The sequence below is a fragment of the Ambystoma mexicanum genome, unplaced genomic scaffold (assembly GCF_040938575.1).
Source record: "Ambystoma mexicanum isolate Mex_15411 unplaced genomic scaffold, UKY_AmexF1_1 Mex_scaf1, whole genome shotgun sequence".
Classification (NCBI taxonomy): domain Eukaryota; kingdom Metazoa; phylum Chordata; class Amphibia; order Caudata; family Ambystomatidae; genus Ambystoma; species Ambystoma mexicanum.
The window spans coordinates 1,659,552-1,683,364 of record NW_027182324.1 but is presented as its reverse complement, the minus strand read 5'-3'; the positions used below and the strand labels follow the sequence as shown (position 1 = coordinate 1,683,364).

Genomic DNA, 23,813 nt, shown 5'->3' with positions numbered 1-23,813 from the left:
CAATATCTGGATACGGAATGACTGAAAAAAGTTATGTCTCCAGTGTCAAAATGTGTGTAATGCACTAGTAATTCATTTCCTTTATTGACCAGTGAGGTAGCCATGTATGGAGGTGCTGTAGAGTGAAAATCAAGTTTCAAATGGGCAGTGATCCCTGTGCCTGGATAGCTCAGTCGGTAGAGCATCAGACTTTTAATCTGAGGGTCCAGGGTTCAAGTCCCTGTTCAGGCGTATCTTTGCTTCTTTTACAAAAAATTTAGCAGGAAATATGAATTGCTCATTCTAATATGTGCTATTTCTGATGGCATCGCAACCTTGGGCAATATGACTCTAAGGTAGTGGAGTCCAGAATTCTTGGATGCTTTGCCAACATTTCAAGCCTGACTGTGCTTCTAAATAGCATGAAATAGCAATCTTTGTACAAAGTTTTAATATTGGGGAGACAGATTGGTCGAAAAAAAAGCAGACAGGCGCTGCTGAGATTCGAACTCAGGATCTCCTGTTTACTAGACAGGCGCTTTAACCAACTAAGCCACAGCACCTTTTTTGCATCTGGTCTCCTTTCCTTCCTCATGTAATCATTTAGAAGTGAAATCCACTTTTTTAAGGCTGGGCTTCTGTTGCAATATAACTTTTCAAAATGTTTTCCAATTGACTGAAACTCCATTGCACAAAACGAGCATGTCATTAATCGTCGATTTAGAGTGGACTGCATTGCCCAGTGTGTGCATTGAGGAGCACATGTTCGTCTGTACTGGGGAGCAAGTTTGCACTCATGAATGTGGCAAAACATTCAAATCCGTAAGTGGGTGAACATTAAAGTCCTAGATGCTGCAAATCTCTATATCTGGATACGGAATGACTGAAAAAGGTTATGTCTCCAGTGTCAAAATGTGTGTAATGCACTAGTAATTCATTTCCTTTATTGCCCAGTGAGGTAGCCATGTATGGAGGTGCTGTAGAGTGAAAATCAAGTTTCAAATGGGCAGTGATCCCTGTGCCTGGATAGCTCAGTCGGTAGAGCATCAGACTTTTAATCTGAGGGTCCAGGGTTCAAGTCCCTGTTCAGGCGTACCTTTGCTTCTTTTACAAAAAATTAAGCAGGAAATATTAATTGCTCATTCTAATATGTGCTATTTCTGATGGCATCGCAACCTTGGGCAATATGACTCTAAGGTAGTGGAGTCCAGAATTCTTGGATGCTTTGCCAACATTTCAAGCCTGACTGTGCTTCTAAATAGCATGAAATAACAATCTTTGTACAAAGTTTTAATATTGGGGAGACAGATTGGTCGAAAAAAAAGCAGACAGGCGCTGCTGAGATTCGAACTCAGGATCTCCTGTTTACTAGACAGGCGCTTTAACCAACTAAGCCGCAGCACCTTTTTTGCATCTGAACTCCTTTCCTTCCTCATGTAATCATTTAGAAGTGAAATCCACTTTTTTAAGGCTGGGCTTCTGTTGCAATACAACTTTTCAAAATGTTTTCCAATTGACTGAAACTCCATTGCACAAAACGAGCATGTCATTAATCGTCGATTTAGAGTGGACTGCATTGCCCAGTGTGTGCATTGAGGAGCACATGTTCGTCTTTACTGGGGAGCAAGTTTGCACTCATGAATGTGGCAAAACATTCAAATCCGTAAGTGGGTGAACATTAAAGTCCTAGATGCTGCAAATCTCTATATCTGGATATGGAATGAAGGAAAAAAGTTATGTCTCCAGTGTCAAAATGTGTGTAATGCACTAGTAATTCATTTCCTTTATTGACCAGTGAGGTAGCCATGTATGGAGGTGCTGTAGAGTGAAAATCAAGTTTCAAAGTGGTAGTGATCCCTGTGCCTGGATAGCTCAGTCGGTAGAGCATCAGACTTTTAATCTGAGGGTCCAGGGTTCAAGTCCCTGTTCAGGCGTACCTTTGCTTCTTTTACAAAAAATTAAGCAGGAAATATGAATTGCTCATTCTAATATGTGCTATTTCTGATGGCATCGCAACCTTGGGCAATATGACTCTAAGGTAGTGGAGTCCAGAGTTCTTGGATGCTTTGCCAACATTTCAAGCCTGACTGTGCTTCTAAATAGCATGAAATAGCAATCTTTGTACAAAGTTTTAATATTGGGGAGACAGATTGGTCGAAAAAAAAGCAGACAGGCGCTGCTGAGATTCGAACTCAGGGTCTCCTGTTTACTAGACAGGCGCTTTAACCAACTAAGCCACAGCACCTTTTTTGCATCTGGTCTCCTTTCCTTCCTCATGTAATCATTTAGAAGTGAAATCCACTTTTTTAAGGCTGGGCTTCTGTTGCAATATAACTTTTCAAAATGTTTTCCAATTGACTGAAACTCCATTGCACAAAATGAGCATGTCATTAATCATCGATTTAGAGTGGACTGCATTGCCCAGTGTGTGCATTGAGGAGCACATGTTTGTCTTTACTGGGGAGCAAGTTTGCACTCATGAATGTGGCAAAACATTCAAATCCGTAAGTGGGTGAACATTAAAGTCCTAGATGCTGCAAATCTCTATATCTGGATACGGAATGACTGAAAAAAGTTATGTCTCCAGTGTCAAAATGTGTGTAATGCACTAGTAATTCATTTCCTTTATTGACCAGTGAGGTAGCCATGTATGGAGGTGCTGTAGAGTGAAAATCAAGTTGCAAGTGGCAGTGATCCATCTGCCTGGATAGCTCAGTCGGTAGAGCATCAGACTTTTAATCTGAGGGTCCAGGGTTCAAGTCCCTGTTCAGGCGTACCTTTGCTTCTTTTAAAAAAAAATAAGCAGGAAATATGAATTGCTCATTCTAATATGTGCTATTTCTGATGGCATCGCAACCTTGGGCAATAGGACTCTAAGGTAGTGGAGTCCAGAGTTCTTGGATGCTTTGCCAACATTTCAAGCCTGACTGTGCTTCTAAATAACATGAAACAGCAATCTTTGTACAAAGTTTTAATATTGGGGAGACAGATTGGTCGAAAAAAAAGCAGACAGGCGCTGTTGAGATTCGAACTCAGGATCTCCTGTTTACTAGAGGCGCTTTAACCAACTAAGCCACAGCACCTTTTTTGCATCTGGTCTCCTTTCCTTCCTCATGTAATCATTTAGAAGTGAAATCCACTTTTTTAAGGCTGGGCTTCTGTTGCAATATAACTTTTCAAAATGTTTTCCAATTGACTGAAACTCCATTGCACAAAACGAGCATGTCATTAATCGTCGATTTAGAGTGGACTGCATTGCCCAGTGTGTGCATTGAGGAGCACATGTTCGTCTTTACTGGGGAGCAAGTTTGCACTCATGAATGTGGCAAAACATTCAAATCCGTAAGTGGGTGAACATTAAAGTCCTAGATGCTGCAAATCTCTATATCTGGATACGGAATGACTGAAAAAAGTTATGTCTCCAGTGTCAAAATGTGTGTAATGCACTAGTAATTCATTTCCTTTATTGACCAGTGAGGTAGCCATGTATGGAGGTGCTGTAGAGTGAAAATCAAGTTTCAAATGGGCAGTGATCCCTGTGCCTGGATAGCTCAGTCGGTAGAGCATCAGACTTTTAATCTGAGGGTCCAGGGTTCAAGTCCCTGTTCAGGTGTATCTTTGCTTCTTTTACAAAAAATTTAGCAGGAAATATCAATTGCTCATTCTAATATGTGCTATTTCTGATGGCATCGCAACCTTGGGCAATATGACTCTAAGGTAGTGGAGTCCAGAATTCTTGGATGCTTTGCCAACATTTCAAGCCTGACTGTGCTTCTAAATAGCATGAAATAACAATCTTTGTACAAAGTTTTAATATTGGGGAGACAGATTGGTCGAAAAAAAAGCAGACAGGCGCTGCTGAGATTCGAACTCAGGATCTCCTGTTTACTAGACAGGCGCTTTAACCAACTAAGCCACAGCACCTCTTTTGCATCTGGTCTCCTTTCCTTCCTCATGTAATCATTTAGAAGTGAAATCCACTTTTTTTAAGGCTAGGCTTCTGTTGCAATATAACTTTACAAAATGTTTTCCAATTGACTGAAACTCCATTGCACAAAACGAGCATGTCATTAATCGTCGATTTAGAGTGGACTGCATTGCCCAGTGTGTGCATTGAGGAGCACATGTTCGTCTTTACTGGGGAGCAAGTTTGCACTCATGAATGTGGCAAAACATTCAAATCCGTAAGTGGGTGAACATTAAAGTCCTAGATGCTGCAAATCTCTATATCTGGATACGGAATGACTGAAAAAAGTTATGTCTCCAGTGTCAAAATGTGTGTAATGCACTAGTAATTCATTTCCTTTATTGACCAGTGAGGTAGCCATGTATGGAGGTGCTGTAGAGTGAAAATCAAGTTTCAAATGGGTAGTGATCCTTGTGCCTGGATAGCTCAGTTGGTAGAGCATCAGACTTTTAATCTGAGGGTCCAGGGTTCAAGTCCCTGTTCAGGCGTATCTTTTCTTCTTTTACAAAAAATTTAGCAGGAAATATGAATTGCTCATTCTAATATGTGCTATTTCTGATGGCATCGCAACCTTGGGCAATATGACTCTAAGGTAGTGGAGTCCAGAATTCTTGGATGCTTTGCCAACATTTCAAGCCTGACTGTGCTTCTAAATAGCATGAAATAGCAATCTTTGTACAAAGTTTTAATATTGGGGAGACAGATTGGTCGAAAAAAAAGCAGACAGGCGCTGCTGAGATTCGAACTCAGGATCTCCTGTTTACTAGACAGGCGCTTTAACCAACTAAGCCACAGCACCTTTTTTGCATCTGGTCTCCTTTCCTTCCTCATGTAATCATTTAGAAGTGAAATCCACTTTTTTAAGGCTGGGCTTCTGTTGCAATATAACTTTTCAAAATGTTTTCCAATTGACTGAAACTCCATTGCACAAAACGAGCATGTCATTAATCGTCGATTTAGAGTGGACTGCATTGCCCAGTGTGTGCATTGAGGAGCACATGTACGTCTTTACTGGTGAGCAAGTTTGCACTCATGAATGTGGCAAAACATTCAAATGCGTGGGGTGGATGACCATTAAAGTCCTACATGCTGCAAATCTCTATATCTGGATACGGAATGACTGAAAAAAGTTATGTCTCCAGTGTCAAAATGTGTGTAATGCACTAGTAATTCATTTCCTTTATTGACCAGTGAGGTAGCCATGTGTGGAGGTGCTGTAGAGTGAAAATCAAGTTTCAAATGGCAGTGAACCCTGTGCCTGGATAGCTCAGTCGGTAGAGCATCAGACTTTTAATCTGAGGGTCCAGGGTTCAAGTCCCTGTTCAGGCGTACCTTGGCTTCTTTTACAAAAAATTAAGCAGGAAATATGAATTGCTCATTCTAATATGTGCTATTTCTGATGGCATCGCAACCTTGGGCAATATGACTCTAAGGTAGTGGAGTCCAGAGTTCTTGGATGCTTTGCCAACATTTCAAGCCTGACTGTGCTTCTAAATAGCATGAAATAGCAATCTTTGTACAAAGTTTTAATATTGGGGAGACAGATTGGTCGAAAAAAAAGCAGACAGGCGCTGCTGAGATTCGAACTCAGGATCTCCTGTTTACTAGACAGGCGCTTTAACCAACTAAGCCGCAGCACCTTTTTTGCAACTGGTCTCCTTTCCTTCCTCATGTAATCATTTAGAAGTGAAATCCACTTTTTTAAGGCTGGGCTTCTGTTGCAATATAACTTTTCAAAATGTTTTCCAATTGACTGAAACTCCATTGCACAAAACGAGCATGTCATTAATCGTCGATTTAGAGTGGACTGCATTGCCCAGTGTGTGCATTGAGGAGCACATGTTCGTCTTTACTGGGGAGCAAGTTTGCACTCATGAATGTGGCAAAACATTCAAATCCGTAAGTGGGTGAACATTAAAGTCCTAGATGCTGCAAATCTCTATATCTGGATACGGAATGACTGAAAAAAGTTATGTCTCCAGTGTCAAAATGTGTGTAATGCACTAGTAATTCATTTCCTTTATTGACCAGTGAGGTAGCCATGTATGGAGGTGCTGTAGAGTGAAAATCAAGTTTCAAATTGGTAGTGATCCCTGTGCCTGGATAGCTCAGTTGGTAGAGCATCAGACTTTTAATCTGAGGGTCCAGGGTTCAAGTCCCTGTTCAGGCGTACCTTTGCTTCTTTTACAAAAAATTAAGCAGGAAATATGAATTGCTCATTCTAATATGTGCTATTTCTGATGGCATCGCAACCTTGGGCAATATGACTCTAAGGTAGTGGAGTCCAGAGTTCTTGGATGCTTTGCCAACATTTCAAGCCTGACTGTGCTTCTAAATAGCATGAAATAGCAATCTTTATACAAAGTTTTAATATTGGGGAGACAGATTGGTCGAAAAAAAAGCAGACAGGCGCTGCTGAGATTCGAACTCAGGATCTCCTGTTTACTAGACAGGCGCTTTAACCAACTAAGCCACAGCACCTTTTTTGCATCTGGTCTCCTTTCCTTCCTCATGTAATCATTTAGAAGTGAAATCCACTTTTTTTTAAGGCTGGGCTTCTGTTGCAATATAACTTTTCAAAATGTTTTCCAATTGACTGAAACTCCATTGCACAAAACGAGCATGTCATTAATCGTCGATTTAGAGTGGACTGCATTGCCCAGTGTGTGCATTAACATTCAAATCCGTAAGTGGGTGAACATTAAAGTCCTAGATGCTGCAAATCTCTATATCTGGATACGGAATGACTGAAAAAAGTTATGTCTCCAGTGTCAAAATGTGTGTAATGCACTAGTAATTCATTTCCTTTATTGACCAGTGAGGTAGCCATGTATGGAGGTGCTGTAGAGTGAAAATCAAGTTTCAAATGGCCAGTGATCCCTGTGCCTGGATAGCTCAGTTGGTAGAGCATCAGACTTTTAATCTGAGGGTCCAGGGTTCAAGTCCCTGTTCAGGTGTACCTTTGCTTCTTTTACAAAAAATTAAGCAGGAAATATGAATTGCTCATTCTAATATGTGCTATTTCTGATGGCATCGCAACCTTGGGCAATATGACTCTAAGGTAGTGGAGTCCAGAGTTCTTGGATGCTTTGCCAACATTTCAAGCCTGACTGTGCTTCTAAATAGCATGAAATAGCAATCTTTGTACAAAGTTTTAATATTGGGGAGACAGATTGGTCGAAAAAAAAGCAGACAGGCGCTGCTGAGATTCGAACTCAGGATCTCCTGTTTACTAGACAGGCGCTTTAACCAATTAAGCCACAGCACCTTTTTTGCATCTGGTCTCCTTTCCTTCCTCATGTAATCATTTAGAAGTGAAATCCACTTTTTTAAGGCTGGGCTTCTGTTGCAATATAACTTTTCAAAATGTTTTCCAATTGACTGAAACTCCATTGCACAAAACGAGCATGTCATTAATCGTCGATTTGGAGTGGACTGCATTGCCCAGTGTGTGCATGGGAGCAAGTTTGCACTCATGAATGTGGCAAAACATTCAAATCCGTAAGTGGGTGAACATTAAAGTCCTAGATGCTGCAAATCTCTATATCTGGATACGGAATGACTGAAAAAAGTTATGTCTCCAGTGTCAAAATGTGTGTAATGCACTAGTAATTCATTTCCTTTATTGACCAGTGAGGTAGCCATGTATGGAGGTGCTGTAGAGTGAAAATCAAGTTTCAAATGGGCAGTGACCCCTGTGCCTGGATAGCTCAGTCGGTAGAGCATCAGACTTTTAATCTGAGGGTCCAGGGTTCAAGTCCCTGTTCAGGCGTACCTTTGCTTCTTTTACAAAAAATTAAGCAGGAAATATGAATTGCTCATTCTAATATGTGCTATTTCTGATGGCATCGCAACCTTGGGCAATATGACTCTAAGGTAGTGGAGTCCAGAGTTCTTGGATGCTTTGCCAACATTTCAAGCCTGACTGTGCTTCTAAATAGCATGAAATAGCAATCTTTGTACAAAGTTTTAATATTGGGGAGACAGATTGGTCGAAAAAAAAGCAGACAGGCGCTGCTGAGATTCGAACTCAGGATCTCCTGTTTACTAGACAGGCGCTTTAACCAACTAAGCCACAGCACCTTTTTTGCATCTGGTCTCCTTTCCTTCCTCATGTAATCATTTAGAAGTGAAATCCACTTTTTTAAGGCTGGGCTTCTGTTGCAATATAACTTTTCAAAATGTTTTCCAATTGACTGAAACTCCATTGCACAAAACGAGCATGTCATTAATCGTCGATTTAGAGTGGACTGCATTGCCCAGTGTGTGCATTGAGGAGCACATGTTCGTCTTTACTGGGGAGCAAGTTTGCACTCATGAATGTGGCAAAACATTCAAATCCGTAAGTGGGTGAACAGTAAAGTCCTAGATGCTGCAAATCTCTATATCTGGATACGGAATGACTGAAAAAAGTTATGTCTCCAGTGTCAAAATGTGTGTAATGCACTAGTAATTCATTTCCTTTATTGCCCAGTGAGGTAGCCATGTATGGAGGTGCTGTAGAGTGAAAATCAAGTTTCAAATGGGCAGTGATCCCTGTGCCTGGATAGCTCAGTCGGTAGAGCATCAGACTTTTAATCTGAGGGTCCAGGGTTCAAGTCACTGTTCAGGCGTACCTTTGCTTCTTTTACAAAAAATTAAGCAGGAAATATGAATTGCTCATTCTAATATGTGCTATTTCTGATGGCATCGCAACCTTGGGCAATATGACTCTAAGGTAGTGGAGTCCAGAGTTCTTGGAGGCTTGGCCAACATTTCAAGCCTGACTGTGCTTCTAAATAGCATGAAATAGCAATCTTTGTACAAAGTTTTAACATTGGGGAGACAGATTGGTCGAAAAAAAAGCAGACAGGCGCTGCTGAGATTCAAACTCAGGATCTCCTGTTTACTAGACAGGCGCTTTAACCAACTAAGCCACAGCACCTTTTTTGCATCTGGTCTCCTTTCCTTCCTCATGTAATCATTTAGAAGTGAAATCCACTTTTTTAAGGCTGGGCTTCTGTTGCAATATAACTTTTCAAAATGTTTTCCAATTGACTGAAACTCCATTGCACAAAACGAGCATGTCATTAATCGTCGATTTAGAGTGGACTGCATTGCCCAGTGTGTGCATTGAGGAGCACATGTTCGTCTTTACTGGGGAGCAAGTTTGCACTCATTAATGTGGCAAAACATTCAAATCCGTAAGTGGGTGAACATTAAAGTCCTAGATGCTGCAAATCTCTATATCTGGATACGGAATGACTGAAAAAAGTTATGTCTCCAGTGTCAAAATGTGTGTAATGCACTAGTAATTCATTTCCTTTATTGACCAGTGAGGTAGCCATGTATGGAGGTGCTGTAGAGTGAAAATCAAGTTTCAAATGGGCAGTGATCCCTGTGCCTGGATAGCTCAGTTGGTAGAGCATCAGACTTTTAATCTGAGGGTCCAGGGTTCAAGTCCCTGTTCAGGCGTATCTTTGATTCTTTTACAAAAAATTTAGCAGGAAATATGAATTGCTCATTCTAATATGTGCTATTTCTGATGGCATCGCAACCTTGGGCAATATGACTCTAAGGTAGTGGAGTCCAGAATTCTTGGATGCTTTGCCAACGTTTCAAGCCTGACTGTGCATCTAAATAGCATGAAATAACAATCTTTGTACAAAGTTTTAATATTGGGGAGACAGATTGGTCGAAAAAAAAGCAGACAGGCGCTGCTGAGATTCGAACTCAGGATCTCCTGTTTACTAGACAGGCGCTTTAACCAACTAAGCCACAGCACCTCTTTTGCATCTGATCTCCTGTCCTTCCTCATGTAATCATTTAGAAGTGAAATCCACTTTTTTTAAGGCTGGGCTTCTGTTGCAATATAACTTTACAAAATGTTTTCCAATTGACTGAAACTCCATTGCACAAAACGAGCATGTCATTAATCGTCGATTTAGAGTGGACTGCATTGCCCAGTGTGTGCATTGAGGAGCACATGTTCGTCTTTACTGGGGAGCAAGTTTGCACTCATGAATGTGGCAAAACATTCAAATCCGTAAGTGGGTGAACATTAAAGTCCTAGATGCTGCAAATCTCTATATCTGGATAAGGAATGACTGAAAAAAGTTATGTCTCCAGTGTCAAAATGTGTGTAATGCACTAGTAATTCATTTCCTTTATTGACCAGTGAGGTAGCCATGTATGGAGGTGCTGTAGAGTGAAAATCAAGTTTCAAATGGCAGTGATCCATCTGCCTGGATAGCTCAGTTGGTAGAGCATCAGACTTTTAATCTGAGGGTCCAGGGTTCAAGTCCCTGTTCAGGCGTACCTTTGCTTCTTTTACAAAAAATTAAGCAGGAAATATGAATTGCTCATTCTAATATGTGCTATTTCTGATGGCATCGCAACCTTGGGCAATATGACTCTAAGGTAGTGGAGTCCAGAGTTCTTGGATGCTTTGCCAACATATCAAGCCTGACTGTGCTTCTAAATAGCATGAAATAGCAATCTTTGTACAAAGTTTTAATATTGGGGAGACAGATTGGTCGAAAAAAAGCAGACAGGGGCTGCTGAGATTCGAACTCAGGATCTCCTGTTTACTAGACAGGCGCTTTAACCAACTAAGCCACAGCACCTTTTTTGCATCTGGTCTCCTTTCCTTCCTCATGTAATCATTTAGAAGTGAAATCCACTTTTTTAAGGCTGGGCTTCTGTTGCAATATAACTTTTCAAAATGTTTTCCAATTGACTGAAACTCCATTGCACAAAACGAGCATGTCATTAATCGTTGATTTAGAGTGGACTGCATTGCCCAGTGTGTGTATTGAGGAGCTCATGTTCGCCTTTACTGGGGAGCAATTTTGCACTCATGAATGTGGCAAAACATTCAAATCCGTAAGTGGGTGAACATTAAAGTCCTAGATGCTGCAAATCTCTATATCTGGATACGGAATGACTGAAAAAAGTTATGTCTCCAGTGTCAAAATGTGTGTAATGCACTAGTAATTCATTTCCTTTATTGACCAGTGAGGTAGCCATGTATGGAGGTGCTGTCGAGTGAAAATCAAGTTTCAAATGGGCAGTGATCCCTGTGCCTGGATAGCTCAGTCGGTAGAGCATCAGACTTTTAATCTGAGGGTCCAGGGTTCAAGTCCCTGTTCAGGCGTACCTTTGCTTCTTTTACAAAAAATTAAGCAGGAAATATGAATTGCTCATTCTAATATGTGCTATTTCTGATGGCATCGCAACCTTGGGCAATATGACTCTAAGGTAGTGGAGTCCAGAGTTCTTGGATGCTTTACCAACATTTCAAGCCTCACTGTGCTTCTAAATAGCATGAAATAGCAATCTTTGTACAAAGTTTTAATATTGGGGAGACAGATTGGTCGAAAAAAAAGCAGACAGGCGCTGCTGAGATTCGAACTCAGGATCTCCTGTTTACTAGACAGGCGCTTTAACCAACTAAGCCACAGCACCCTTTTTGCATCTGGTCTCCTTTCCTTCCTCATGTAATCATTTAGAAGTGAAATCCACTTTTTTAAGGCTGGGCTTCTGTTGCAATATAACTTTTCAAAATGTTTTCCAATTGACTGAAACTCCATTGCACAAAACGAGCATGTCATTAATCGTCGATTTAGAGTGGACTGCATTGCCCAGTGTGTGCATTGAGGAGCACATGTTCGTCTTTACTGGGGAGCAAGTTTGCACTCATGAATGTGGCAAAACATTCAAATCCGTAAGTGGGTGAACATTAAAGTCCTAGATGCTGCAAATCTCAATATCTGGATACGGAATGACTGAAAAAAGTTATGTCTCCAGTGTCAAAATGTGTGTAATGCACTAGTAATTCATTTCCTTTATTGACCAGTGAGGTAGCCATGTATGGAGGTGCTGTAGAGTGAAAATCAAGTTTCAAATGGCAGTGATCCATCTGCCTGGATAGCTCAGTCGGTAGAGCATCAGACTTTTAATCTGAGGGTCCAGGGTTCAAGTCCCTGTTGAGGCGTACCTTTGCTTCTTTTACAAAAAATTAAGCAGGAAATATGAATTGCTCATTCTAATATGTGCTATTTCTGATGGCATCGCAACCTTGGGCAATATGACTCTAAGGTAGTGGAGTCCAGAGTTCTTGGATGCTTTGCCAACATATCAAGCCTGACTGTGCTTCTAAATAGCATGAAATAGCAATCTTTGTACAAAGTTTTAATATTGGGGAGACAGATTGGTCGAAAAAAAGCAGACAGGCGCTGCTGAGATTCGAACTCAGGATCTCCTGTTTACTAGACAGGCGCTTTAACCAACTAAGCCACAGCACCTTTTTTGCATCTGGTCTCCTTTCCTTCCTCATGTAATCATTTAGAAGTGAAATCCACTTTTTTAAGGCTGGGCTTCTGTTGCAATATAACTTTTCAAAATGTTTTCCAATTGACTGAAACTCCATTGCACAAAACGAGCATGTCATTAATCGTCGATTTAGAGTGGACTGCATTGCCCAGTGTGTGCATTGAGGAGCACATGTTCGTCTTTACTGGGGAGCAAGTTTGCACTCATGAATGTGGCAAAACATTCAAATCCGTAAGTGGGTGAACATTAAAGTCCTAGATGCTGCAAATCTCTATATCTGGATACGGAATGACTGAAAAAAGTTATGTCTCCAGTGTCAAAATGTGTGTAATGCACTAGTAATTCATTTCCTTTATTGACCAGTGAGGTAGCCATGTATGGAGGTGCTGTAGAGTGAAAATCAAGTTTCAAATGGGCAGTGATCCCTGTGCCTGGATAGCTCAGTCGGTAGAGCATCAGACTTTTAATCTGAGGGTCCAGGGTTCAAGTCCCTGTTCAGGCGTACCTTTGCTTCTTTTACAAAAAATTAAGCAGGAAATATGAATTGCTCATTCTAATATGTGCTATTTCTGATGGCATCGCAACCTTGGGCAATATGACTCTAAGGTAGTGGAGTCCAGAGTTCTTGGATGCTTTGCCAACATTTCAAGCCTGACTGTGCTTCTAAATAGCATGAAATAGCAATCTTTGTACAAAGTTTTAATATTGGGGAGACAGATTGGTCGAAAAAAAAGCAGACAGGCGCTGCTGAGATTCGAACTCAGGATCTCCTGTTTACTAGACAGGCGCTTTAACCAACTAAGCCACAGCACCTTTTTTGCATCTGGTCTCCTTTCCTTCCTCATGTAATCATTTAGAAGTGAAATCCACTTTTTTAAGGCTGGGCTTCTGTTGCAATATAACTTTTCAAAATGTTTTCCAATTGACTGAAACTCCATTGCACAAAACGAGCATGTCATTAATCGTCGATTTAGAGTGGACTGCATTGCCCAGTGTGTGCATTGAGGAGCACATGTTCGTCTTTACTGGGGAGCAAGTTTGCACTCATGAATGTGGCAAAACATTCAAATCCGTAAGTGGGTGAACAGTAAAGTCCTAGATGCTGCAAATCTCTATATCTGGATACGGAATGACTGAAAAAAGTTATGTCTCCAGTGTCAAAATGTGTGTAATGCACTAGTAATTCATTTCCTTTATTGCCCAGTGAGGTAGCCATGTATGGAGGTGCTGTAGAGTGAAAATCAAGTTTCAAATGGGCAGTGATCCCTGTGCCTGGATAGCTCAGTCGGTAGAGCATCAGACTTTTAATCTGAGGGTCCAGGGTTCAAGTCACTGTTCAGGCGTACCTTTGCTTCTTTTACAAAAAATTAAGCAGGAAATATGAATTGCTCATTCTAATATGTGCTATTTCTGATGGCATCGCAACCTTGGGCAATATGACTCTAAGGTAGTGGAGTCCAGAGTTCTTGGAGGCTTGGCCAACATTTCAAGCCTGACTGTGCTTCTAAATAGCATGAAATAGCAATCTTTGTACAAAGTTTTAACATTGGGGAGACAGATTGGTCGAAAAAAAAGCAGACAGGCGCTGCTGAGATTCAAACTCAGGATCTCCTGTTTACTAGACAGGCGCTTTAACCAACTAAGCCACAGCACCTTTTTTGCATCTGGTCTCCTTTCCTTCCTCATGTAATCATTTAGAAGTGAAATCCACTTTTTTAAGGCTGGGCTTCTGTTGCAATATAACTTTTCAAAATGTTTTCCAATTGACTGAAACTCCATTGCACAAAACGAGCATGTCATTAATCGTCGATTTAGAGTGGACTGCATTGCCCAGTGTGTGCATTGAGGAGCACATGTTCGTCTTTACTGGGGAGTAAGTTTGCACTCATGAATGTGGCAAAACATTCAAATCCGTAAGTGGGTGAACATTAAAGTCCTAGATGCTGCAAATCTCTATATCTGGATACGGAATGACTGAAAAAAGTTATGTCTCCAGTGTCAAAATGTGTGTAATGCACTAGTAATTCATTTCCTTTATTGACCAGTGAGGTAGCCATGTATGGAGGTGCTGTAGAGTGAAAATCAAGTTTCAAATGGGCAGTGATCCCTGTGCCTGGATAGCTCAGTCGGTAGAGCATCAGACTTTTAATCTGAGGGTCCAGGGTTCAAGTCCCTGTTCAGGCGTACCTTTGCTTCTTTTACAAAAAATTAAGCAGGAAATATGAATTGCTCATTCTAATATGTGCTATTTCTGATGGCATCGCAACCTTGGGCAATATGACTCTAAGGTAGTGGAGTCCAGAGTTCTTGGATGCTTTGCCAACATATCAAGCCTGACTGTGCTTCTAAATAGCATGAAATAGCAATCTTTGTACAAAGTTTTAATATTGGGGAGACAGATTGGTCGAAAAAAAGCAGACAGGCGCTGCTGAGATTCGAACTCAGGATCTCCTGTTTACTAGACAGGCGCTTTAACCAACTAAGCCACAGCACCTTTTTTGCATCTGGTCTCCTTTCCTTCCTCATGTAATCATTTAGAAGTGAAATCCACTTTTTTGAGGCTGGGCTTCTGTTGCAATATAACTTTTCAAAATGTTTTCCAATTGACTGAAACTCCATTGCACAAAACGAGCATGTCATTAATCGTCGATTTAGAGTGGACTGCATTGCCCAGTGTGTGCATTGAGGAGCACATGTTCGTCTTTACTGGGGAGCAAGTTTGCACTCATGAATGTGGCAAAACATTCAAATCCGTAAGTGGGTGAACATTAAAGTCCTAGATGCTGCAAATCTCTATATCTGGATACGGAATGACTGAAAAAAGTTATGTCTCCAGTGTCAAAATGTGTGTAATGCACTAGTAATTCATTTCCTTTATTGACCAGTGAGGTAGCCATGTATGGAGGTGCTGTAGAGTGAAAATCAAGTTTCAAATGGGCAGTGATCCCTGTGCCTGGATAGCTCAGTCGGTAGAGCATCAGACTTTTAATCTGAGGGTCCAGGGTTCAAGTCCCTGTTCAGGCGTACCTTTGCTTCTTTTACAAAAAATTAAGCAGGAAATATGAATTGCTCATTCTAATATGTGCTATTTCTGATGGCATCGCAACCTTGGGCAATATGATTCTAAGGTAGTGGAGTCCAGAGTTCTTGGATGCTTTGCCAACATTTCAAGCCTGACTGTGCTTCTAAATAGCATGAAATAGCAATCTTTGTACAAAGTTTTAATATTGGGGAGACAGATTGGTCGAAAAAAAAGCAGACAGGCGCTGCTGAGATTCGAACTCAGGATCTCCTGTTTACTAGACAGGCGCTTTAACCAACTAAGCCACAGCACCTTTTTTGCATCTGGTCTCCTTTCCTTCCTCATGTAATCATTTAGAAGTGAAATCCACTTTTTTAAGGCTGGGCTTCTGTTGCAATATAACTTTTCAAAATGTTTTCCAATTGACTGAAACTCCATTGCACAAAACGAGCATGTCATTAATCGTCGATTTAGAGTGGACTGCATTGCCCAGTGTGTGCATTGAGGAGCACATGTTCGTCTTTACTGGGGAGTAAGTTTGCACTCATGAATGTGGCAAAACATTCAAATCCGTAAGTGGGTGAACATTAAAGTCCTAGATGCTGCAAATCTCTATATCTGGATACGGAATGACTGAAAAAAGTTATGTCTCCAGTGTCAAAATGTGTGTAATGCACTAGTAATTCATTTCCTTTATTGACCAGTGAGGTAGCCATGTATGGAGGTGCTGTAGAGTGAAAATCAAGTTTCAAATGGCAATGATCCATCTGCCTGGATAGCTCAGTCGGTAGAGCATCAGACTTTTAATCTGAGGGTCCAGGGTTCAAGTCCCTGTTCAGGCGTACCTTTGCTTCTTTTACAAAAAATTAAGCAGGAAATATGAATTGCTCATTCTAATATGTGCTATTTCTGATGGCATCGCAACCTTGGGCAATATGACTCTAAGGTAGTGGAGTCCAGAGTTCTTGGATGCTTTGCCAACATATCAAGCCTGACTGTGCTTCTAAATAGCATGAAATAGCAATCTTTGTACAAAGTTTTAATATTGGGGAGACAGATTGGTCGAAAAAAAGCAGACAGGCGCTGCTGAGATTCGAACTCAGGATCTCCTGTTTACTAGACAGGTGCTTTAACCAACTAAGCCACAGCACCTTTTTTGCATCTGGTCTCCTTTCCTTCCTCATGTAATCATTTAGAAGTGAAATCCACTTTTTTAAGGCTGGACTTCTGTTGCAATATAACTTTTCAAAATGTTTTCCAATTGACTGAAACTCCATTGCACAAAACGAGCATGTCATTAATCGTCGATTTAGAGTGGACTGCATTGCCCAGTGTGTGCATTGAGGAGCACATGTTCGTCTTTACTGGGGAGCAAGTTTGCACTCATTAATGTGGCAAAACATTCAAATCCGTAAGTGGGTGAACATTAAAGTCCTAGATGCTGCAAATCTCTATATCTGGATACGGAATGACTGAAAAAAGTTATGTCTCCAGTGTCAAAATGTGTGTAATGCACTAGTAATTCATTTCCTTTATTGACCAGTGAGGTAGCCATGTATGGAGGTGCTGTAGAGTGAAAATCAAGTTTCAAATGGCAGTGATCCATCTGCCTGGATAGCTCAGTCGGTAGGGCATCAGACTTTTAATCTGAGGGTCCAGGGTTCAAGTCCCTGTTCAGGCGTACCTTTGCTTCTTTTACAAAAAATTAAGCAGGAAATATGAATTGCTCATTCTAATATGTGCTATTTCTGATGGCATCGCAACCTTGGGCAATATGACTCTAAGGTAGTGGAGTCCAGAGTTCTTGGATGCTTTGCCAACATTTCAAGCCTGACTGTGCTTCTAAATAGCATGAAACAGCAATCTTTGTACAAAGTTTTAATATTGGGGAGACAGATTGGTCGAAAAAAAAGCAGACAGGCGCTGCTGAGATTCAAACTCAGGATCTCCTGTTTACTAGACAGGCGCTTTAACCAACTAAGCCACAGCACCTTTTTTGCATCTGGTCTCCTTTCCTTCCTCATGTAATCATTTAGAAGTGAAATCCACTTTTTTAAGGCTGGGCTTCTGTTGCAATATAACTTTTCAAAATGTTTTCCAATTGACTGAAACTCCATTGCACAAAACGAGCATGTCATTAATCGTCGATTTAGAGTGGACTGCATTGCCCAGTGTGTGCATTGAGGAGCACATGTTCGTCTTTACTGGGGAGCAAGTTTGCACTCATGAATGTGGCAAAACATTCAAATCCGTAAGTGGGTGAACATTAAAGTCCTAGATGCTGCAAATCTCTATATCTGGATACGGAATGACTGAAAAAAGTTATGTCTCCAGTGTCAAAATGTGTGTAATGCACTAGTAATTCATTTCCTTTATTGACCAGTGAGGTAGCCATGTATGGAGGTGCTGTAGAGTGAAAATCAAGTTTCAAATGGGCAGTGATCCCTGTGCCTGGATAGCTCAGTCGGTAGAGCATCAGACTTTTAATCTGAGGGTCCAGGGTTCAAGTCCCTGTTCAGGCGTACCTTTGCTTCTTTTACAAAAAATTAAGCAGGAAATATGAATTGCTCATTCTAATATGTGCTGTTTCTGATGGCATCGCAACCTTGGGCAATATGACTCTAAGGTAGTGGAGTCCAGAGTTCTTGGATGCTTTGCCAACATTTCAAGCCTGACTGTGCTTCTAAATAGCATGAAATAGCAGTCTTTGTACAAAGTTTTAATATTGGGGAGACAGATTGGTCGAAAAAAAAGCAGACAGGCGCTGCTGAGATTCGAACTCAGGATCTCCTGTTTACTAGACAGGCGCTTTAACCAACTAAGCCACAGCACCTTTTTTGCATCTGGTCTCCTTTCCTTCCTCATGTAATCAATCAGAAGTGAAATCCACTTTTTTAAGGCTGGGCTTCTGTTGCAATATAACTTTTCAAAATGTTTTCCAATTGACTGAAACTCCATTGCACAAAACGAGCATGTCATTAATCGTCGATTTAGAGTGGACTACATTGCCCAGTGTGTGCATTGAGGAGCACATGTTCGTCTTTACTGGGGAGCAAGTTTGCACTCATGAATGTGGCAAAACATTCAAATCCGTTAGTGGGTGAACATTAAAGTCCTAGATGCTGCAAATCTCTATATCTGGATACGGAATGACTGAAAAAAGTTATGTCTCCAGTGTCAAAATGTGTGTAATGCACTAGTAATTCATTTCCTTTATTGACCAGTGAGGTAGCCATGTATGGAGGTGCTGTAGAGTGAAAATCAAGTTTCAAATGGGCAGTGATCCTTGTGCCTGGATAGCTCAGTCGGTAGAGCATCAGACTTTTAATCTGAGGGTCCAGGGTTCAAGTCCCTGTTCAGGCGTACCTTTGCTTCTTTTACAAAAAATTAAGCAGGAAATATGAATTGCTCATTCTAATATGTGCTATTTCTGATGGCATTGCAACCTTGGGCAATATGACTCTAAGGTAGTGGAGTCCAGAATTCTTGGATGCTTTGCCAACATTTCAAGCCTGACTGTGCTTCTAAATAGCATGAAATAACAATCTTTGTACAAAGTTTTAATATTGGGGAGACAGATTGGTCGAAAAAAAAGCAGACAGGCGCTGCTGAGATTCGAACTCAGGATCTCCTGTTTACTAGACAGGCGCTTTAACCAACTAAGCCACAGCACCTTTTTTGCATCTGGTCTCCTTTCCTTCCTCATGTAATCATTTAGAAGTGAAATCCACTTTTTTAACGCTGGGCTTCTGTTGCAATATAACTTTTCAAAATGTTTTCCAATTGACTGAAACTCCATTGCACAAAACGAGCATGTCATTAATCGTCGATTTAGAGTGGACTGCATTGCCCAGTGTGTGCATTGAGGAGCACATGTTCGTCTTTACTGGGGAGCAAGTTTGCACTCATGAATGTGGCAAAACATTCAAATCCGTAAGTGGGTGAACATTAAAGTCCTAGATGCTGCAAATCTCTATATCTGGATACGGAATGACTGAAAAAAGTTATGTCTCCAGTGTCAAAATGTGTGTAATGCACTAGTAATTCATTTCCTTTATTGACCAGTGAGGTAGCCATGTATGGAGGTGCTGTAGAGTGAAAATCAAGTTTCAAATGGGCAGTGATCCCTGTGCCTGGATAGCTCAGTCGGTACAGCATCAGACTTTTAATCTGAGGGTCCAGGATTCAAGTCCCTGTTCAGGCGTACCTTTGCTTCTTTTACAAAAAATTAAGCAGGAAATATGAATTGCTCATTCTAATATGTGCTATTTCTGATGGCATCGCAACCTTGGGCAATATGACTCTAAGGTAGTGGAGTCCAGAGTTCTTGGATGCTTTGCCAACATTTCAAGCCTCACTGTGCTTCTAAATAGCATGAAATAGCAATCTTTGTACAAAGTTTTAATATTGGGGAGACAGATTGGTCGAAAAAAAAGCAGACAGGCGCTGCTGAGATTCGAACTCAGGATCTCCTGTTTACTAGACAGGCGCTTTAACCAACTAAGCCACAGCACCTCTTTTGCATCTGATCTCCTGTCCTTCCTCATGTAATCATTTAGAAGTGAAATCCACTTTTTTTAAGGCTGGGCTTCTGTTGCAATATAACTTTACAAAATGTTTTCCAATTGACTGAAACTCCATTGCACAAAACGAGCATGTCATTAATCGTTGATTTAGAGTGGACTGCATTGCCCAGTGTGTGTATTGAGGAGCTCATGTTCGCCTTTACTGGGGAGCAATTTTGCACTCATGAATGTGGCAAAACATTCAAATCCGTAAGTGGGTGAACATTAAAGTCCTAGATGCTGCAAATCTCTATATCTGGATACGGAATGACTGAAAAAAGTTATGTCTCCAGTGTCAAAATGTGTGTAATGCACTAGTAATTCATTTCCTTTATTGACCAGTGAGGTAGCCATGTATGGAGGTGCTGTCGAGTGAAAATCAAGTTTCAAATGGGCAGTGATCCCTGTGCCTGGATAGCTCAGTCGGTAGAGCATCAGACTTTTAATCTGAGGGTCCAGGGTTCAAGTCCCTGTTCAGGCGTACCTTTGCTTCTTTTACAAAAAATTAAGCAGGAAATATGAATTGCTCATTCTAATATGTGCTATTTCTGATGGCATCGCAACCTTGGGCAATATGACTCTAAGGTAGTGGAGTCCAGAGTTCTTGGATGCTTTACCAACATTTCAAGCCTCACTGTGCTTCTAAATAGCATGAAATAGCAATCTTTGTACAAAGTTTTAATATTGGGGAGACAGATTGGTCGAAAAAAAAGCAGACAGGCGCTGCTGAGATTCGAACTCAGGATCTCCTGTTTACTAGACAGGCGCTTTAACCAACTAAGCCACAGCACCCTTTTTGCATCTGGTCTCCTTTCCTTCCTCATGTAATCATTTAGAAGTGAAATCCACTTTTTTAAGGCTGGGCTTCTGTTGCAATATAACTTTTCAAAATGTTTTCCAATTGACTGAAACTCCATTGCACAAAACGAGCATGTCATTAATCGTCGATTTAGAGTGGACTGCATTGCCCAGTGTGTGCATTGAGGAGCACATGTTCGTCTTTACTGGGGAGCAAGTTTGCACTCATGAATGTGGCAAAACATTCAAATCCGTAAGTGGGTGAACATTAAAGTCCTAGATGCTGCAAATCTCAATATCTGGATACGGAATGACTGAAAAAAGTTATGTCTCCAGTGTCAAAATGTGTGTAATGCACTAGTAATTCATTTCCTTTATTGACCAGTGAGGTAGCCATGTATGGAGGTGCTGTAGAGTGAAAATCAAGTTTCAAATGGGCAGTGATCCCTGTGCCTGGATAGCTCAGTCGGTAGAGCATCAGACTTTTAATCTGAGGGTCCAGGGTTCAAGTCCCTGTTCAGGCGTATCTTTGCTTCTTTTACAAAAAATTTAGCAGGAAATATGAATTGCTCATTCTAATATGTGCTATTTCTGATGGCATCGCAACCTTGGGCAATATGACTCTAAGGTAGTGGAGTCCAGAATTCTTGGATGCTTTGCCAACATTTCAAGCCTGACTGTGCTTCTAAATAGCATGAAATAGCAATCTTTGTACAAAGTTTTAATATTGGGGAGACAGATTGGTCGAAAAAAAAGCAGACAGGCGCTGCTGAGATTCGAACTCAGGATCTCCTGTTTACTAGACAGGCGCTTTAACCAACTAAGCCACAGCACCTTTTTTGCATCTGGTCTCCTTTCCTTCCTCATGTAATCATTTAGAAGTGAAATCCACTTTTTTAAGGCTGGGCTTCTGTTGCAATATAACTTTTCAAATGTTTTCCAATTGACTGAAACTCCATTGCACAAAACGAGCATGTCATTAATCGTCGATTTAGAGTGGACTGCATTGCCCAGTGTGTGCATTGAGGAGCACATGTTCGTCTGTACTGGGGAGCAAGTTTGCACTCATGAATGTGGCAAAACATTCAAATCCGTAAGTGGGTGAACATTAAAGTCCTAGATGCTGCAAATCTCTATATCTGGATACGGAATGACTGAAAAAAGTTATGTCTCCAGTGTCAAAATGTGTGTAATGCACTAGTAATTCATTTCCTTTATTGACCAGTGAGGTAGCCTTGTATGGAGGTGCTGTAGAGTGAAAATCAAGTTTCAAATGGGCAGTGATCCTTGTGCCTGGATAGCTCAGTCGGTAGAGCATCAGACTTTTAATCTGAGGGTCCAGGGTTCAAGTCCCTGTTCAGGCGTACCTTTGCTTCTTTTACAAAAAATTAAGCAGGAAATATGAATTGCTCATTCTAATATGTGCTATTTCTGATGGCATCGCAACCTTGGGCAATATGACTCTAAGGTAGTGGAGTCCAGAGTTCTTGGATGCTTTGCCAACATTTCAAGCCTGACTGTGCTTCTAAATAGCATGAAACAGCAATCTTTGTACAAAGTTTTAATATTGGGGAGACAGATTGGTCGAAAAAAAAGCAGACAGGCGCTGCTGAGATTCGAACTCAGGATCTCCTGTTTACTAGACAGGCGCTTTAACCAACTAAGCCGCAGCACCTTTTTTGCATCTGGTCTCCTTTCCTTCCTCATGTAATCATTTAGAAGTGAAATCCACTTTTTTAAGGCTGGGCTTCTGTTGCAATATAACTTTTCAAAATGTTTTCCAATTGACTGAAACTCCATTGCACAAAACGAGCATGTCATTAATCGTCGATTTAGAGTGGACTGCATTGCCCAGTGTGTGCATTGAGGAGCACATGTTCGTCTTTACTGGGGAGCAAGTTTGCACTCATGAATGTGGCAAAACATTCAAATCCGTAAGTGGGTGAACATTAAAGTCCTAGATGCTGCAAATCTCTATATCTGGATAAGAATTACTGAAAAAAGTTATGTCTCCAGTGTCAAAATGTGTGTAATGCACTAGTAATTCATTTCCTTTATTGACCAGTGAGGTAGCCATGTATGGAGGTGCTGTAGAGTGAAAATCAAGTTTCAAATGGGCAGTGATCCCTGTGCCTGGATAGCTCAGTCGGTACAGCATCAGACTTTTAATCTGAGGGTCCAGGGTTCAAGTCCCTGTTCAGGTGTACCTTTGCTTCTTTTACAAAAAATTAAGCAGGAAATATGAATTGCTCATTCTAATATGTGCTATTTCTGATGGCATCGCAACCTTGGGCAATATGACTCTAAGGTAGTGGAGTCCAGAGTTCTTGGATGCTTTGCCAACATTTCAAGCCTGACTGTGCTTCTAAATAGCATGAAATAGCAATCTTTGTACAAAGTTTTAATATTGGGGAGACAGATTGGTCGAAAAAAAAGCAGACAGGCGCTGCTGAGATTTGAACTCAGGATCTCCTGTTTACTTGACAGGCGCTTTAACCAACTAAGCCACAGCACCTCTTTTGCATCTGATCTCCTGTCCTTCCTCATGTAATCATTTAGAAGTGAAATCCACTTTTTTTAAGGCTGGGCTTCTGTTGCAATATAACTTTACAAAATGTTTTCCAATTGACTGAAACTCCATTGCACAAAACGAGCATGTCATTAATCGTTGATTTAGAGTGGACTGCATTGCCCAGTGTGTGTATTGAGGAGCACATGTTCGCCTTTACTGGGGAGCAATTTTGCACTCATGAATGTGGCAAAACATTCAAATCCGTAAGTGGGTGAACATTAAAGTCCTAGATGCTGCAAATCTCTATATCTGGATACGGAATGACTGAAAAAAGTTATGTCTCCATTGTCAAAATGTGTGTAATGCACTAGTAATTCATTTCCTTTATTGACCAGTGAGGTAGCCATGTATGGAGGTGCTGTCGAGTGAAAATCAAGTTTCAAATGGGCAGTGATCCCTGTGCCTGGATAGCTCAGTCGGTAGAGCATCAGACTTTTAATCTGAGGGTCCAGGGTTCAAGTCCCTGTTCAGGCGTACCTTTGCTTCTTTTACAAAAAATTAAGCAGGAAATATGAATTGCTCATTCTAATATGTGCTATTTCTGATGGCATCGCAACCTTGGGCAATATGACTCTAAGGTAGTGGAGTCCAGAGTTC

General features: G+C 41.0%; 21 non-coding genes across 21 annotated transcripts; all 21 read left to right on the top strand.

Moving 5' to 3' along the window:
* The first annotated feature begins 158 nt into the window (after positions 1–158).
* On the top strand, positions 159–231 carry TRNAK-UUU (transfer RNA lysine (anticodon UUU)). The gene has a single exon. It is a non-coding gene; the product is annotated as a tRNA-Lys (tRNA).
* Positions 232–999: 768 nt separating this feature from the next.
* Positions 1,000–1,072, top strand: TRNAK-UUU (transfer RNA lysine (anticodon UUU)). Its single transcript has one exon. It is a non-coding gene; the product is annotated as a tRNA-Lys (tRNA).
* Positions 1,073–1,840: 768 nt separating this feature from the next.
* Positions 1,841–1,913, top strand: TRNAK-UUU (transfer RNA lysine (anticodon UUU)). Its single transcript has one exon. It is a non-coding gene; the product is annotated as a tRNA-Lys (tRNA).
* Positions 1,914–2,680: 767 nt separating this feature from the next.
* On the top strand, positions 2,681–2,753 carry TRNAK-UUU (transfer RNA lysine (anticodon UUU)). The gene has a single exon. It is a non-coding gene; the product is annotated as a tRNA-Lys (tRNA).
* Positions 2,754–4,361: 1,608 nt separating this feature from the next.
* Positions 4,362–4,434, top strand: TRNAK-UUU (transfer RNA lysine (anticodon UUU)). Its single transcript has one exon. It is a non-coding gene; the product is annotated as a tRNA-Lys (tRNA).
* Positions 4,435–5,202: 768 nt separating this feature from the next.
* Positions 5,203–5,275, top strand: TRNAK-UUU (transfer RNA lysine (anticodon UUU)). Its single transcript has one exon. It is a non-coding gene; the product is annotated as a tRNA-Lys (tRNA).
* A 768-nt stretch (positions 5,276–6,043) lies between these two features.
* Positions 6,044–6,116, top strand: TRNAK-UUU (transfer RNA lysine (anticodon UUU)). The gene has a single exon. It is a non-coding gene; the product is annotated as a tRNA-Lys (tRNA).
* A 1,529-nt stretch (positions 6,117–7,645) lies between these two features.
* TRNAK-UUU (transfer RNA lysine (anticodon UUU)) lies at positions 7,646–7,718 on the top strand. The gene has a single exon. It is a non-coding gene; the product is annotated as a tRNA-Lys (tRNA).
* A 1,609-nt stretch (positions 7,719–9,327) lies between these two features.
* TRNAK-UUU (transfer RNA lysine (anticodon UUU)) lies at positions 9,328–9,400 on the top strand. The gene has a single exon. It is a non-coding gene; the product is annotated as a tRNA-Lys (tRNA).
* Positions 9,401–10,168: 768 nt separating this feature from the next.
* TRNAK-UUU (transfer RNA lysine (anticodon UUU)) lies at positions 10,169–10,241 on the top strand. Its single transcript has one exon. It is a non-coding gene; the product is annotated as a tRNA-Lys (tRNA).
* A 767-nt stretch (positions 10,242–11,008) lies between these two features.
* Positions 11,009–11,081, top strand: TRNAK-UUU (transfer RNA lysine (anticodon UUU)). The gene has a single exon. It is a non-coding gene; the product is annotated as a tRNA-Lys (tRNA).
* Positions 11,082–12,688: 1,607 nt separating this feature from the next.
* Positions 12,689–12,761, top strand: TRNAK-UUU (transfer RNA lysine (anticodon UUU)). Its single transcript has one exon. It is a non-coding gene; the product is annotated as a tRNA-Lys (tRNA).
* Positions 12,762–14,370: 1,609 nt separating this feature from the next.
* On the top strand, positions 14,371–14,443 carry TRNAK-UUU (transfer RNA lysine (anticodon UUU)). The gene has a single exon. It is a non-coding gene; the product is annotated as a tRNA-Lys (tRNA).
* A 767-nt stretch (positions 14,444–15,210) lies between these two features.
* TRNAK-UUU (transfer RNA lysine (anticodon UUU)) lies at positions 15,211–15,283 on the top strand. The gene has a single exon. It is a non-coding gene; the product is annotated as a tRNA-Lys (tRNA).
* A 767-nt stretch (positions 15,284–16,050) lies between these two features.
* Positions 16,051–16,123, top strand: TRNAK-UUU (transfer RNA lysine (anticodon UUU)). The gene has a single exon. It is a non-coding gene; the product is annotated as a tRNA-Lys (tRNA).
* A 1,607-nt stretch (positions 16,124–17,730) lies between these two features.
* On the top strand, positions 17,731–17,803 carry TRNAK-UUU (transfer RNA lysine (anticodon UUU)). The gene has a single exon. It is a non-coding gene; the product is annotated as a tRNA-Lys (tRNA).
* A 768-nt stretch (positions 17,804–18,571) lies between these two features.
* Positions 18,572–18,644, top strand: TRNAK-UUU (transfer RNA lysine (anticodon UUU)). The gene has a single exon. It is a non-coding gene; the product is annotated as a tRNA-Lys (tRNA).
* Positions 18,645–20,254: 1,610 nt separating this feature from the next.
* Positions 20,255–20,327, top strand: TRNAK-UUU (transfer RNA lysine (anticodon UUU)). The gene has a single exon. It is a non-coding gene; the product is annotated as a tRNA-Lys (tRNA).
* Positions 20,328–21,095: 768 nt separating this feature from the next.
* On the top strand, positions 21,096–21,168 carry TRNAK-UUU (transfer RNA lysine (anticodon UUU)). The gene has a single exon. It is a non-coding gene; the product is annotated as a tRNA-Lys (tRNA).
* A 767-nt stretch (positions 21,169–21,935) lies between these two features.
* Positions 21,936–22,008, top strand: TRNAK-UUU (transfer RNA lysine (anticodon UUU)). Its single transcript has one exon. It is a non-coding gene; the product is annotated as a tRNA-Lys (tRNA).
* Positions 22,009–23,617: 1,609 nt separating this feature from the next.
* TRNAK-UUU (transfer RNA lysine (anticodon UUU)) lies at positions 23,618–23,690 on the top strand. Its single transcript has one exon. It is a non-coding gene; the product is annotated as a tRNA-Lys (tRNA).
* Positions 23,691–23,813: the final 123 nt, after the last annotated feature.